The sequence below is a fragment of the Ranitomeya variabilis genome, chromosome 4 (genome assembly GCF_051348905.1).
Source record: "Ranitomeya variabilis isolate aRanVar5 chromosome 4, aRanVar5.hap1, whole genome shotgun sequence".
Taxonomy (NCBI): Eukaryota; Metazoa; Chordata; class Amphibia; order Anura; family Dendrobatidae; genus Ranitomeya; species Ranitomeya variabilis.
This window is the reverse complement of record NC_135235.1, coordinates 500,948,985-500,963,091: the sequence shown is the minus strand read 5'-3', so window position 1 is coordinate 500,963,091 and position 14,107 is coordinate 500,948,985. Positions and strand designations below refer to the sequence as shown.

General features: G+C 48.4%; 1 protein-coding gene across 2 annotated transcripts in view; it reads right to left on the bottom strand.

The window, feature by feature from the left end:
* Positions 1–1,088, bottom strand: part of BRCA1 (BRCA1 DNA repair associated) — a 220,792-nt gene extending 219,704 nt beyond the window's left edge. Inside the window, exon 1 of one of the 2 annotated variants that reach the window (XM_077252036.1) lies at positions 954–1,088. The gene's annotated coding sequence lies outside the window, so the exon portion shown is untranslated. The remainder of the gene's footprint in view (positions 1–953) is intronic. The other variant, XM_077252038.1, reaches the window with a different exon arrangement.
* Between the last annotated feature and the right edge of the window lie 13,019 nt (positions 1,089–14,107).

Below are 14,107 nucleotides of genomic sequence, written 5' to 3'. Positions count from 1 at the left end.
AGAGTCCATAGTCATACAGCCATGGGCAGGCCTTGATGTTACAGACCACCACAGAACTCCCCTAAGAACCCCAGAGTTCATAGTCATACAGCCATGGGCAGGCCTTGATGTTACAGACCACCACAGAACTCCCCTCAGAACCCCAGAGTCCATAGTCATACAGCCATGGGCAGGCCTTTATGTTACAGACCACCACAGACCTCCCCTCAGGACCCCAGAGTCCATAGTCATACAGCCATGGGCAGGCCTTTATGTTACAGACCACCACAGAACTCCCCTCAGAACCCCATAGTCATACAGCCATGGGCAGGCCTTTATGTTACAGACCACCACAGAACTCCCCTCAGAACCCCAGAGTCCACAGTCATACAGCCATGGGCAGGCCTTGATGTTACAGACCACCACAGACCTCCCCTCAGAACCCCAGAGTCCACAGTCATACAGCCATGGGCAGGCCTTTATGTTACAGAACTCCCCTCACACTTCCCTAGAACATTACAGATTATAGCATGGAGCCAGCAAGTGCATTAAGACCAAGATGGAGTAGTAGCAACCAATCATCATCCAGCTTAAATTTACCAAAGCTCATCTAGAAAATGAAAGCTGCAGCCTGATTGGCTCCTTATCACAAATGCTCGTTCCTAAATGAATAAACTGCAAAGCAAAGAGACGTGCACAGTCCGGGCACATCCTATGGCTCCGTACACAACCCCAGGACGGGGTCAGCAGCTGCAAGAGGAAGCTGGACAGAGATTAACAAACTACAAATCCCAGCATGCCACAGGCACCACACAACAGTGCGCGAAGTCAGCCAGTAACCCAATGTGCTCCCTCTGGGAAGACGACCACGTCGTGAAAGAGCAGCACATTACACACATCCCCTATACAGAGGCAGGCACACCTGTGTCCTCTCCCCCTATACCGCACCGGCCCCGTACACGGACCCGCAATACCTGCACAGGATCCCGCTCTTTCAACACTCCCGCGCTACTTGCTCTCACCACGCCTCCACACTACAAGCTCCTCCCCCGGCCTCTCCATTCCCTAGTAACAGAGGCCGCCCTCGCAACCTTGGACGATATTACGAGGATGGGCGTGGTTTAAAAGCCTCGCCCATATCCGCATTTATCAGCCAATGGCTTGTAGCTGCTCCAACTGTCACGTGATGATACAGGCTGTCTGGTTACTGGTAAACAGTAGAGGAGTAAACTGTGTGACCGCAGTGTCCTCTCTGCCGGAGACATTTTTTAGGAGCTTCACTTATAGTCAGGGATGGGACACGGTATTTTGATGCCTAAGGCTGCTTTCACACATCAGGTTTTTGGTTTCAGGCTAAATCTGGTTAATTTGCAAAAAAACGGATGCAGCGTAAAGTGTGAAAAACTGATGCACCGGATCCGTTTTTAAAGGGGTTGTCCACTACTTTCAATTAACCCCCCAATATATCCCCCCGGGCCCCCTGATGAATTGTGTGATTACCTTCCTTTGCCGTTTTCGCCTGTGAGCGGCGCTATTCCGGCGGCTGAGTCTGGGTCACGTGACCCCCAGGCTGCAGCCGCCGCTTATTTCCGCTGACGTCACGTCAATTTCCAGACTCTGGAAATTGACGTGACGTCAGCAGCAGGCGTGAGCCAGCCTCACAGCCAGCAGTCACTCATCAAGAGTGACTGGGCTGTGGGCGGGGCTGGTGGCTGCCTGCGGGGCTGTGCTGGGGGCGGGCGGGACTTGCTGGGGGCGGGGCTAGGCAGGGAATCCACGATGTGATGTGCGGGGCTCTGCGTGCCGGCGCCGGTATGTGCGGGCCGTGGCTCTGTGTGCCGGCGCCGGTATGTGCGGGCCATGGCTCTGCGTGCCGGCATGTGATGGCCCCTGCACGCAGAGCCCCGGACCGGCGGGGCTGTGCATGTGCTGGGGGTGGGGCTGTAATGAGCTGGCCGGCTCTGACTGTTCTGTTATCATTGACATAGACGAATCTGTGACAGACACTGCCCCCGTGTGGCCAGAAGTTATACCTACGCCGAATGTGATTACAGAGAAACAAACTGTATTGGCTAAGCTCCCCCCTGTTATGTCATGTGACCAGGAAGGAGGGAGAGAGGAAGAAGAGCCCGGGAAATCAGTCTGTGCAGAGAGAAGTCTGTGTATGCTGGTGCCCTCCTGTAGATGCGACATAACAGATTGTCTGGATGATCCCTCTCCCTTGAAAGCTGACTTCCAGATCCTGAACCCACGAACTGTAAGCGGGTCCTCTGTTGAGAGGCCGAATATTCACTCAGCGGTGACATCTCCTCAGATCCTGAACCCACAAACTGTAAGCGGGTCCTCTGTTGAGAGGCCGAATATTCCACCCCTACCTGCCGTACCCCAAGGACTACAGTCTGGACCTGAGAGACGGAGCTTTGTTTAATCCCTGCAGAGACAGACAGGCCTGCGACGTGGGAAGATAACCTCCTGGAGTAAAGAGACTGGTAACGTGTGGATAGGGAAAGTGAGGGAAAGTTTGTTATTACACGTTATTACTTTGAATAGGCATATTTTGTGTTGTTTATTACTGTGTTCCACTGTGTTAAGAAAATGTTTAACAGTAAAGATACGTTTGTTAAGATGGAATCTGAGTGTGGAAGTTTTGCTGGGCCAGATCATGGATATACATGGGCGAACTTGCCCTCGGTCACTTCATCTGGCGTAGTCGGCAGGATCTGTGCCCAGCAGGATTCCCACCCAGGCCCAGTATACAGTCAGAAACCGCCGCTGGTGTCCATTGTAAACCAGGTCAGGAAATTTGGCGGGCGAAACTACCCCGTACCAGAGTGGGCGGAACAAGTGCGGATACTGGGAGAAATGTATAATATTGACCCTAAGACCTTGGCAGAAATGGCGGTACTGACACTAGAGGGGGAGGCATGGACGACAGTCAGACTGGAGACGGTCAGGGGGCAGCGTGTGTTAGAGGATTTGGTGCGGGTGCTGGAAAAGACCTATGGACCTACTACGTACCAGGGAACACTGCGATACCTGTTCTTCAGACGGACACAGCTTGAATGGGAGGACATTCCCCAGTATGCAAATGCCCTTCAGGTACTCCTTGAACAAGTCTGTGAAAGAGGGGAACAGCTGGCTACTATAGCTCCTCGTGACCTGGTACTGAGAGACCAATTCGTTATAGGGCTGAGAGACCAGTATCTTAACCGTACGCTACAGGACTTGATTCGGATGACGCCGACTCTCACCTTCGCTGAAGTCAAGCAGGAAGCCATAGAACGTTCTAGGGGACCCGTCATGGATGTGGGGACTCAAAGCGCTGCGTGCAGATCCATATTAAACAGTAACCAGCCCAACAGCGACACCGAGGAGCTGAAACAGATGGTAGCAGATTTACAGCAACAGGTGTCACAGTTAACACTAGAACGGCAGAGAGACCAGCGGATGCAACCTAGCCGTCCCGTGGGACCGTGTTGGTCATGTGGTGACCCCCGTCATAGGGCGAATCGTTGTCCTCAACGAACAAACCATCAGTTACCACGACGAACAGAATATCAGCTACATCCACGAGCAGAGCCGCCACGCCAGGTCTCACCACAATGGCCGCTGTTAAACTAGACACCCCTGCAGCTGAGGCTCGAGCAGCAGGGGGGGACAGAGAATGGGGTGTAGAAAAACAGAGCCAGCAACGGAGTACTCTTGCCTCGAGTAGTCCTACACTTGAAGTTATTCTGGAGGGAGTTGCAGTACAAGGATTGATGGACACTGGGTCGCAAGTGACCACGATCTCTGAACAGTTTTATGAAAAGTACCTCAAACCAAGAACTGCTTGTGATCCAGATACCACCATTAAGATAATTGCGGCTAATAACCTACCCATTCCAGTAACCGGAGTCGCCTGGATGGATACGAAGGCCTGCGGACAAGACCTAGGGAAACGAGGAATCGTCATTGTCAAGGAAGGCTTCGGCTCCGAGACTCCAGTAATAATCGGAATGAATATCTTGAAAGACCTGGATCTTATGCTGTTGAAAAGAAAAGGGCCCAAGTACTGGCAGAAAGTTACCAAACATAAACCGACTCGTCTGGCGTTCCAGCGCGTAATCCGGACCGTTGGGCTTCAACAGATGGCAAAGGAACAACTACCCCTAGCAGCCATTAAAGTGCCCCGCTGTACCCGGATTACTTTGCCCGCTGAAAAAGAAACAGTCATTTCCCTGCCTCTTAACACCAACCGACAACTTGAAGGAGTTGAAGTGTTAATCGAACCGAGGGCTCCAAGTGGGGGTAAGCTAAACCCACTAGTCGCCCGCACCCTAGCAGTCGTGAGGAATGGAAGAGTCCCTGTCAGGCTAAACAACACCGCAGACGTAGGTGTAGCTCTCGAGGCTGGCACGCAACTTGCCAGAGTATATGCTCTACCCACAGAAGTGAACCCCATGGGACCCTTACAATTCACCCCGTCTACAGAAGATGGCCGGACGGTAACTGTCTCAGCCATGAATGCTCAAGCAAATGATGAAGACATTGGGCGAAAACTACTGGAAAAAGTGCAACTGGACCCTTCCCAGTACACCAAACAGGAAGTGTCTCAAATGGAGAAACTACTGCGAGAACACCAAGACTCCTTTGCAAAGCATGACACTGACTTCGGGTACACCACCAGTATCCAACACGAGATTCCCACGGGCGACACTGCCCCTATTCGCGAGAGGTACCGACAAATACCACCTCAACAATACCAGGAGGTGAAAAGCCTCTTAGAATCTATGCTACACGCCGGAGTGGTGCGGGAGAGCCAGAGCCCATGGGCTGCACCCGTGGTGATAGTCAAAAAGAAAGATGGATCCCTGAGATTTTGCGTAGACTACCGTCGGCTGAACGCTTGCACGATCCGGGACTCCTATCCACTCCCCCGGATCGAAGAGTCTCTGACCGCCCTGAAAAAGGCCAAATATTTTTCGTCTCTAGACTTGGCCAGTGGATATTGGCAGGTCCCCATGAGTGAGAAGGACAGAGAAAAGACCGCCTTCATCCTTCCCATGGGCCTGTACGAGTTTGACCGGATGCCATTCGGCTTGAGTAACGCACCAGGGACCTTTCAGAGACTGATGGAACGCTGTCTGGGAGATTTCAACTTCGAATTCACGCTGATATACCTTGATGACATCGTGGTATACTCCGCCACCTTTGAGGATCACCTTCACAAGCTTGGCAAAGTGTTCCAGCGCTTGAAGAAACACGGCTTGAAGTTAAAGCCCAGCAAGTGCCGTCTATTCCAGCAGGAGATCGATTACCTGGGACACCGGATCTCAGCCGAAGGTGTCCAACCCTCTCCAGAGAAGATAGCAGCTGTCCAAGAGTGGCCACAGCCAACTACCATCAAAGAAGTCCAGGCGTTCCTGGGGCTAGCGGGCTATTACCGCCGATTTGTCAAGGACTTTGCCCGGCTTGCGGAACCACTGCATGAGACCCTCCGAGGAACCGCAAACAGTCCCAGAGGACGACGCATCAGCTGGGGGCCCGACCAAGAAAAATCCTTCCGGGCGCTTCAAGCTGCTCTGACATCACCCCCTATTCTGGCATTTGCAGACTACACCTTGCCGTTCCAGTTATACACCGACGCCAGCCTTCAAGGTCTCGGGGCGGTCCTCTCCCAAGTCCAAGATAACAAGGAACGCGTAATAGCCTATGCCAGTAGATCCCTCCGTGACACCGAAAAGAACCCCGTCAACTACAGCTCTTTCCGCCTGGAACTCCTGGCCCTGACCTGGGCTATGACAGAGAAGTTTGCTGGCTACCTGACAGGGGCGGAGGTGCTGGTCGTGACAGACAACAATCCTCTTGCTCACCTAGAAAATGCCAAACTAGGGGCAATGGAACAGCGCTGGATGGCAAGGCTCTCTAGATTCCAATACAAAATTAAATACAGAGCAGGGAAGGAGAATCAGAATGCTGACAGCCTTTCCAGAGTGACCTCATCCCCGCCGGTAGGGGACCGGGATGAAGAGTTGGAGGGAGATGAACTGCCCGACTTTGCCCGGCTAGCTAAACAAATAGAAGATAGCCGCCAGTATGCTGTAGGTGGAATCGAAGCCGTAGTGGGGTCCCCCCTGTCCCAACAAGAATGGGCCAAGCTTCAAGATCGAGACCCTGAACATGTCTTACTGAAACAGTACGTGAAGACACAAGAGAAACCACCCTCCGAAGTAAGAGCCCGACTATCAACCAGGGCCTCTGCCCTACTTGCCCAATGGGATCGGCTGATCGTGAAGGATGGAGTCTTGTATCGCAGGGTCTTTTTATCCCATATGCTGGAAGAATGTTTGCAGATTGTCGTCCCGGTGCAGCTAGCCCATGAGATGGTGGCTGAAGCCCACAGAAGGAACGGCCACTTCGGCATAGACAAGACCCTCCGGTGGACCCAGCAATTCATTTTTTGCTCAGGACTCCGTAAGCTGGTTGAAAATGTCTGCCTAAGCTGTCGTACATGTGAACTCCACAAGTCTACTGAGCAGCGTGCACCTGTCCAGACCATTAGCACATCCAGGCCCCTCGAGTTGTTGATGGTGGACTATCTGTTGATCGGAACGGCGAATAGTGGCTACCAGTACTGTCTGGTGATGGTGGACCACTTCACGAAATTCGCCGTCGCTGTTGCTACCAAAGACCAGACTGCCGAATCAGCTGCACAAGCCATCTGTCAGCACTTCGTTCGGGTCTACGGGTGTCCGGAGCGGCTGCACTCGGATCAGGGGGCGTGTTTCGAAGGGCGAGTCATTGAAGAACTTCAGCAGATGTATGGAATCAAGAAGTCCAGGACCACCCCGTATCATCCACAAGGGAATGGCGCATGTGAACGTTTCAACCGGACTCTCTTACAACTGATCCGAACCTTAGCAGAAGACAAAAAGCCTGACTGGCCTCGATTCCTCCCAGAACTGCTGTGGGCCTATAACAATCAAGTCCATTCTGTCACCGGATACACGCCTTACACCCTCCTGTTTGGCCGCCCAGGCAAAGGCATCCATGAGCTACACCTGTCTAACTCTGATGAAGACACCTGTGGTACCTATCCTTCCTGGCTACAAGCACACCGTCAAAGGATGGAAACTGTCTACCGGCTGGTGGAACAGCAGATCCAGGACCAGGTCCACGCTGATCCACTTCCAGTACAAGAAGACCTACTGAGTGTGGGTCAACTAGTCCTAGTTCGTATAAAGAAACCGCAAGGAAAACTCCGGCCCAAGTGGGAGACCGAAGTCTATCGAATAATTGGACACCCGTACCCTGATGGCCCCGTCTATCAAGTAAAAGGCGAAGACAGCGGCAGCCTCCGCACCCTGCACCGTAACATGTTGCGCCCCTGCCGTTCTCAGCCTGACTCCTCTCCTGTGATACCTAGAGAGATGGATATCACTAATACTGTGGGAGACACCGACACCGGGGATGTAGAGGTAGAAGACATACCTACCCCTGCTCGCCTGACTGACACGTCTGATACCCTTACCTCCTCGACTGACTTACCGACTGGGGCGGAGAGTGGAGTGACTGATCGGGGAGAGAGACTAGCACCCGTTAGGCGGACAGCGAGGACCACCGCAGGAGTGCCCCCGGGACAGTCCTACAGAGACCAATATGTGTGGCCCTCTTCACAGCCGGGTCCTACAACCTCCACAGCCATCGCCGCCCTGGAGACAGTCGTTGACAGGGACTGCCAACCTTCAAGTGGGGGGGCGTGTAATGAGCTGGCCGGCTCTGACTGTTCTGTTATCATTGACATAGACGAATCTGTGACAGACACTGCCCCCGTGTGGCCAGAAGTTATACCTACGCCGAATGTGATTACAGAGAAACAAACTGTATTGGCTAAGCTCCCCCCTGTTATGTCATGTGACCAGGAAGGAGGGAGAGAGGAAGAAGAGCCCGGGAAATCAGTCTGTGCAGAGAGAAGTCTGTGTATGCTGGTGCCCTCCTGTGAATGCGATATAACAGATTGTCTGGATGATCCCTCTCCCTTGAAAGCTGACTTCCAGATCCTGAACCCACGAACTGTAAGCGGGTCCTCTGTTGAGAGGCCGAATATTCACTCAGCGGTGACATCTCCTCAGATCCTGAACCCACAAACTGTAAGCGGGTCCTCTGTTGAGAGGCCGAATATTCCACCCCTACCTGCCGTACCCCAAGGACTACAGTCTGGACCTGAGAGACGGAGCTTTGTTTAATCCCTGCAGAGACAGACAGGCCTGCGACGTGGGAAGATAACCTCCTGGAGTAAAGAGACTGGTAACGTGTGGATAGGGAAAGTGAGGGAAAGTTTGTTATTACACGTTATTACTTTGAATAGGCATATTTTGTGTTGTTTATTACTGTGTTCCACTGTGTTAAGAAAATGTTTAACAGTAAAGATACGTTTGTTAAGATGGAATCTGAGTGTGGAAGTTTTGCTGGGCCAGATCATGGATATACATGGGCGAACTTGCCCTCGGTCACTTCAGGGCTAGGCAGGGAATCCTCGATGTGATGTGCGTGGCTCTGCTTGCCGGTGTTCTGAAATTTGTCGGCATGTCGTAGATAGTAGGGATGGGCGAGGCTACGGAGTCACGTGGCGCAAACTGACCAATCATGGCCAAGCAACAGCTGAAGATGCAGGGTGGAGAGAAGAGGAGCTCTGGGCGGCAACATGCCTGAAAATTTCAGGGACGGGCGTGAGTATGGCACCTGGGGGCCTGGTTAAAACCACAATAGTGAGGGAGGGGGGCGTTACTATGCTCAGAAATTTCAGGGCGTCTTCATTTCTGCAAAGGGGGGTGATTAAAGCAGCGGGGAGTGACTACATGCCGAGAAGGGGAGTGTATACATGCCCAGAAATTTCACCAGAGGGCGTGATTAAGGCAGGGGGGAGTATATACATGCCCAGGAAGGAATTGAACACTCAGGACAGATAGCCGAGAGGAGAAAAGCAGTTATGGAGGACGCTACGGCGGTGAGTGCGCTACGACTGCGATCATCGCTCCATCTGAATGAGCCCCTATCTCATCTCTCTCTGTGAATGTGCCCCTATGGTACGATGCTGAAGTTGGTTTCTTATTCGTTCAGTTTCTTATTCGGGCTGAAGTTGGTTTCTTATTCAGCAGTTTCTTATTCGGCTATTTTTTATTTTCTGTTTTTTTCAGGTTTTTGTATAAAAATAAACCATTCTGAGTATATAATAATATGCGGTCATGTGTCCTTTTGTGAATACACTTTAAAACAGATACAAAATTTAGAAGGCTGGCACAAAAATGGGCATCAAAGTGGGCACTGAGGTATGGTATTGAAGGGGTTAAATGCCTTTGTGCCACTGATTTAACACCTGATTTACATACCTACTGATGCCCCACATGAAATCCATGTCACTCCAGCCTGGCACAAATGGGTTCTGGGCATCAAAACTGGCATCAAAGTGGACAAATCACCCATTTTCACAGATTTGAATAAGTAACAGCTATTTTTAAGAGGTTAAATGCCTTTGTGCCACTGATTTAACACCTGATTAACATACCTAATGATGCCCCACATGAAATGCATGTCAATACAGCCTGGCACAAATGGGTTCTGGGCATCAAAACTGGCATCAAAGTACTCAAATCACCAATTTTCATAGATTTGAATAAGTAACAGCTATTTTTGAGGGGTTAAATGCCTTTATGCCACTGATATAACACCTGATTTACATACCTACTGATGCCCCACATGAAATCCATGTCACTCCAGCCTGGCACAAATGGGTTCTGGGCATCAGAACTGGCATCAAAGTGGGCAAATTGCACATTTTCACAGATTTGAATAAGTAACAGCTATTTTTAAGGGGTTAAATGCCTTTGTGCCACTAATCTAACACCTGATTTACATACCTACTGATGCCCCACATGAAATCCATGTCACTCCAGCCTGGCACAAATGGGTTCTGGGCATCAAAACTGGCATCAAAGTGAGCAAATCACCAATTTTCATAGATTTGAATAAGTAACAGCTATTTTTGAGGGGTTAAATGCCTTTGTGCCACTAATCTAACACCTGATTTACATACCTAGTGATGCCGCACATGAAATCCATGTCACTTCAGCCTGGCACAAATGGGTTCTGGGCATCAGAACTGGCATCAAAGTGGGCAAATTGCACATTTTCACAGATTTGAATAAGTAACAGCTATTTTTAAGGGGTTAAATGCCTTTGTGCCACTAATCTAACACCTGATTTACATACCTACTGATGCCCCACATGAAATCCATGTCACTCCAGCCTGGCACAAATGGGTTCTGGGCATCAGAACTGGCATCAAAGTGGACAAATCACCCATTTTCACAGATTTGAATAAGTAACAGCTATTTTTAAGGGGTTAAATGCCTTTGTGCCACTGATTTAACACCTGATTTACATATTTACTGATGCCCCACATGAAATCCATGTCACTCCAGCCTGGCACAAATGGGTTCTGGGCATCAAAACTGGCATCAAAGTGGGCAAATCGCCCATTTTCACAGATTTGAATAAGTAACTGATGTTTTTAAGGGGTTAATTGCCTTTGGGCCACTGATCTGACACTTAAAATACACAGAAAGTGATGCCCTGCATCAAACCCAGGTCCCTTCAGCCTGGCCCAAATGTTTTCTGGGCATCAGAACTGGCATCAATTTAGGCAAACAGCCCATTTTCGCAGATTTGAATAAGTAACTGATGTTTTTAAGGGGTTAAATGCCTTTGGGCCACTGATACCACAGTGCATACATATAAAACAGGGAGCCCCACATCAAAAACAGTGCTCTTCAGCCTGGCCCAAATGGGTTCTGGGCATCAGAACTGGCATCAAAGTGGGTAAACAGCCCATTTTCACGGATTTGAATAAGTAACTGATGTTTTTAAGGGGTTAAATGCCTTTGGGCCACTGATACAACACTTAAAATACACAGACAGTGATGCCCTGCATCAAGCCAAGGTTCCTCCAGCCTGGCCCAAATGCGTTCTGGGCACCAGAATTGGCATCAAAGTGGGCAAACAGCCCATTCTCGCACATTTGAATAAGTAACTGATGTTTTTAAGGGGTTAAATGCCTTTAGGCCCCTGATCTGACACTTAAGATACACAGAAAGTGATGCCCTGCATCAAACCCAGGTCCCTTCAGCATGGCCCAAATGGGTTTTGGGCACCAGAATTGGCATCAAAGTCGGCAAACAGCCCATTTTCACAGATTTGAATAAGCAACTGGTGTTTTCAAGGGGTTAAATGACTTTGGGCCACTGATCTGACGATTACAATTCACAGATAGTGATGCCCTGCATCAAACTCAGGTCCCTTTAGCCTGGCCCAAATGGGTACTGGGCATCAGAACTGGCATCAAAGTGGGCAAACAGCCCATTTTCACATATTTGCATAAGTAAGTGATTTTTTAAGAGGTTAAATGCCTTTGGGCCACTGATCTGACACCATTATTACATGCATTTTGATGCCCTGCATGAAATTCATGTCACCTTAGCTTTTCCCAAATGGGTTCTGGCCGTGAGAATTGGCATCAAAGTTGGCATTGATTTTAATGATTTGAATAAGTAACTGAATTTTAAGGGGTTAAATGACCTTGGCCACTGATCTCACACCACTATTACATACACAGGCTGGAGACACACTAGCGATTTAAAAATCGGTCCGATTTATTGCAGGAAAGTCTGACGAGTGCAATGCAAGCGTCATGTGAGTGTCAGGCGTTTTTTGTGCGAGTACAATCTGACTTTTCACACCTAACACCCGATCTACATCCGACTGCAGTGCGATTTTAACATGAGATTTTACATACAGAAATGTTATTAATCATTTACACATATTTTTAAAACGTAATATTCTTCAAAATGTATATATATTCTAGATAGATAGATAGATTAAAGGCCGGCAAATGATCAGCCACGTACATTTTAATCAGAGTGACAGGTTAGATTACGATAGAATAGAGATATACACATAGAATAAATGTGTGGTGTGTGTGTGTGTATACATATATACAGTATATATATACAGTGGTGTTCAAAAGTCCTGCATAGGTATAGGATAAATTGATTTTTCAAGTTTTAAACGTTTTCTGTCGAATATCTTCAATGCTAATATGACATATTATATATGGTTTTGTTCAGAATACAATTTTGCATTCTCTCCCTGTAATATTTTTAGCTTTTAAAGCAGTTTTGCCTGATATTATTGCAACAATATGGGAATTGAAAGCACAACTAAATATTGTACAGCTTCAGATCCAAAATTAGCCAATCACAGATGAGGTTCTTGTGACCAATCATAACCTGGATATGGCAGCCAATCACATTACATCCCATCTGCTGCTTTGTTTGTTTGTTTTATCTGTTGGTCTATCTAGCTGAATCATACTGTAGAGTTTTATGATGGGAGCCTTCAGATTTTTGTCAGCGGAGGATCGTGTGCGAGTTGTGGTGCTACATGAAGAGGGTTATACTGGCCCCCAGATCGCAAGGAAGGTCGGCTGTAATCAGAGTACAGTCGTAAGAATTTTGCAGAAACATAAGCAGCTTGGAATTACCCAGGACAGGCCCAGATCTGGTCGGCCCAGAAAGTCAACTAAAAGGGAGGATAGAGTACTCATAAGAACATCCCTTGCCAATTGAAAACTCACCTCTCCTCAGCTTCTGCGAGAATGGCAAGAAAAGTGCAATATTGAGGTAGCAACATCAACTGTTAGGAAGAGATGTTTGGAAGCAGGATTGAGAGGGTGCAAGGCCCAAAAGAAGCCATTGATGACAGCCATACAAAGACAAAGGCGAAAACTGTGGGCATTGAAATATTTAAAATGGAGGAAGGAGGAGTGGGAAAAAGTGCTATTTAGTGATGAAAGCACTTTTTGCATTTTAGGAAATGATGGCAAGTCTTATGTGAGAAGGTTCCCACATGAAGAGCACAAGCCAGAGTGTTTGAGCTTCTCTGTGAAACATCCGATGAAAGTAATGGTCTGGGGCTGTATGGCAGCCAATGGTGTTGGAAGGCTTCATATTGTGGAGGGTATGGTTAATGCAAAAAAATACATAGACATCCTTAATAAGAAAATGCTTCCTTCTGCTCAACACCTCTTTTCAGGGGATTACATCTTCCAGGATGATAATGCTCCTTGTCACAGAGCTAAGACAGTAACGGAAAGGAAAAAAAAGAACAAGGTGGCTACTATTGACTGGCCAGCTCAGTCCCCGGACCTCAATCCAATTGAAAATTTGTGGCACAAGGTATCATTAGAGATATCTAGAAAACAGCCAAGGACCAAGAGTGAGTTGATTGAGGCTCTGATACAGGCCTGGAACCACATCATCACTCGTGAACATCTGCAGAAGCTTGTTCACTCAATGCCACAGAGATGCAAGCTGGTGCTCAAGAGCAAAGGCTGGCCAATAAAGTATTAGAAGCTAAAGATGCACTCTAAAGGCCCTTTTCAGGACTCTGAATTAAATAAAAAATAATAAATCTTAAAAAGTTAAATTTAAGTCTGTGTGAACTTGCATTGGAAGTTAATGAACTTAGAAACCTGTTCACCATTCTACACACTGTACTGGTGTAGGTATGGTTATGCTGTAAAAAAAAATATCAAAAATGCGCATACCATAACTATTTATACACTTGGGACATTCAAAAATGAGTATGGCATACGATGAGGGATTACAAAAACATATATGTCCCACCAGTTTCACTGTAGAGATGCAGAAGTATGAAACATATAGTTTTCTTCACGCCTATGCAGGACTTTTGAACACCATTGTATATATATATATATATATATATATATATATATATATATATATATATATATATATATATATTATAACGCTGATAGCGTCACTCTGTCCAAAGCCTTTATAGACTGCGCAAGCGCGACGCGTCTGCACAGTCTGGATCCCACAGTGTGACACATCCGGGGAGGAGGATTGTGGCCCAGGAGATCGCGGTATGAGTAAGCACTGAACGCATACCGCTATCTTCAACGGAGAAGCAGAGACGCACCAGGAGGGTGAGTATGAAGGGGGAGGGTGAGCCATGCTATATTCACCTGTCCCCGTTCCACCGCCGGGTCTTCCGCATCCTCTGG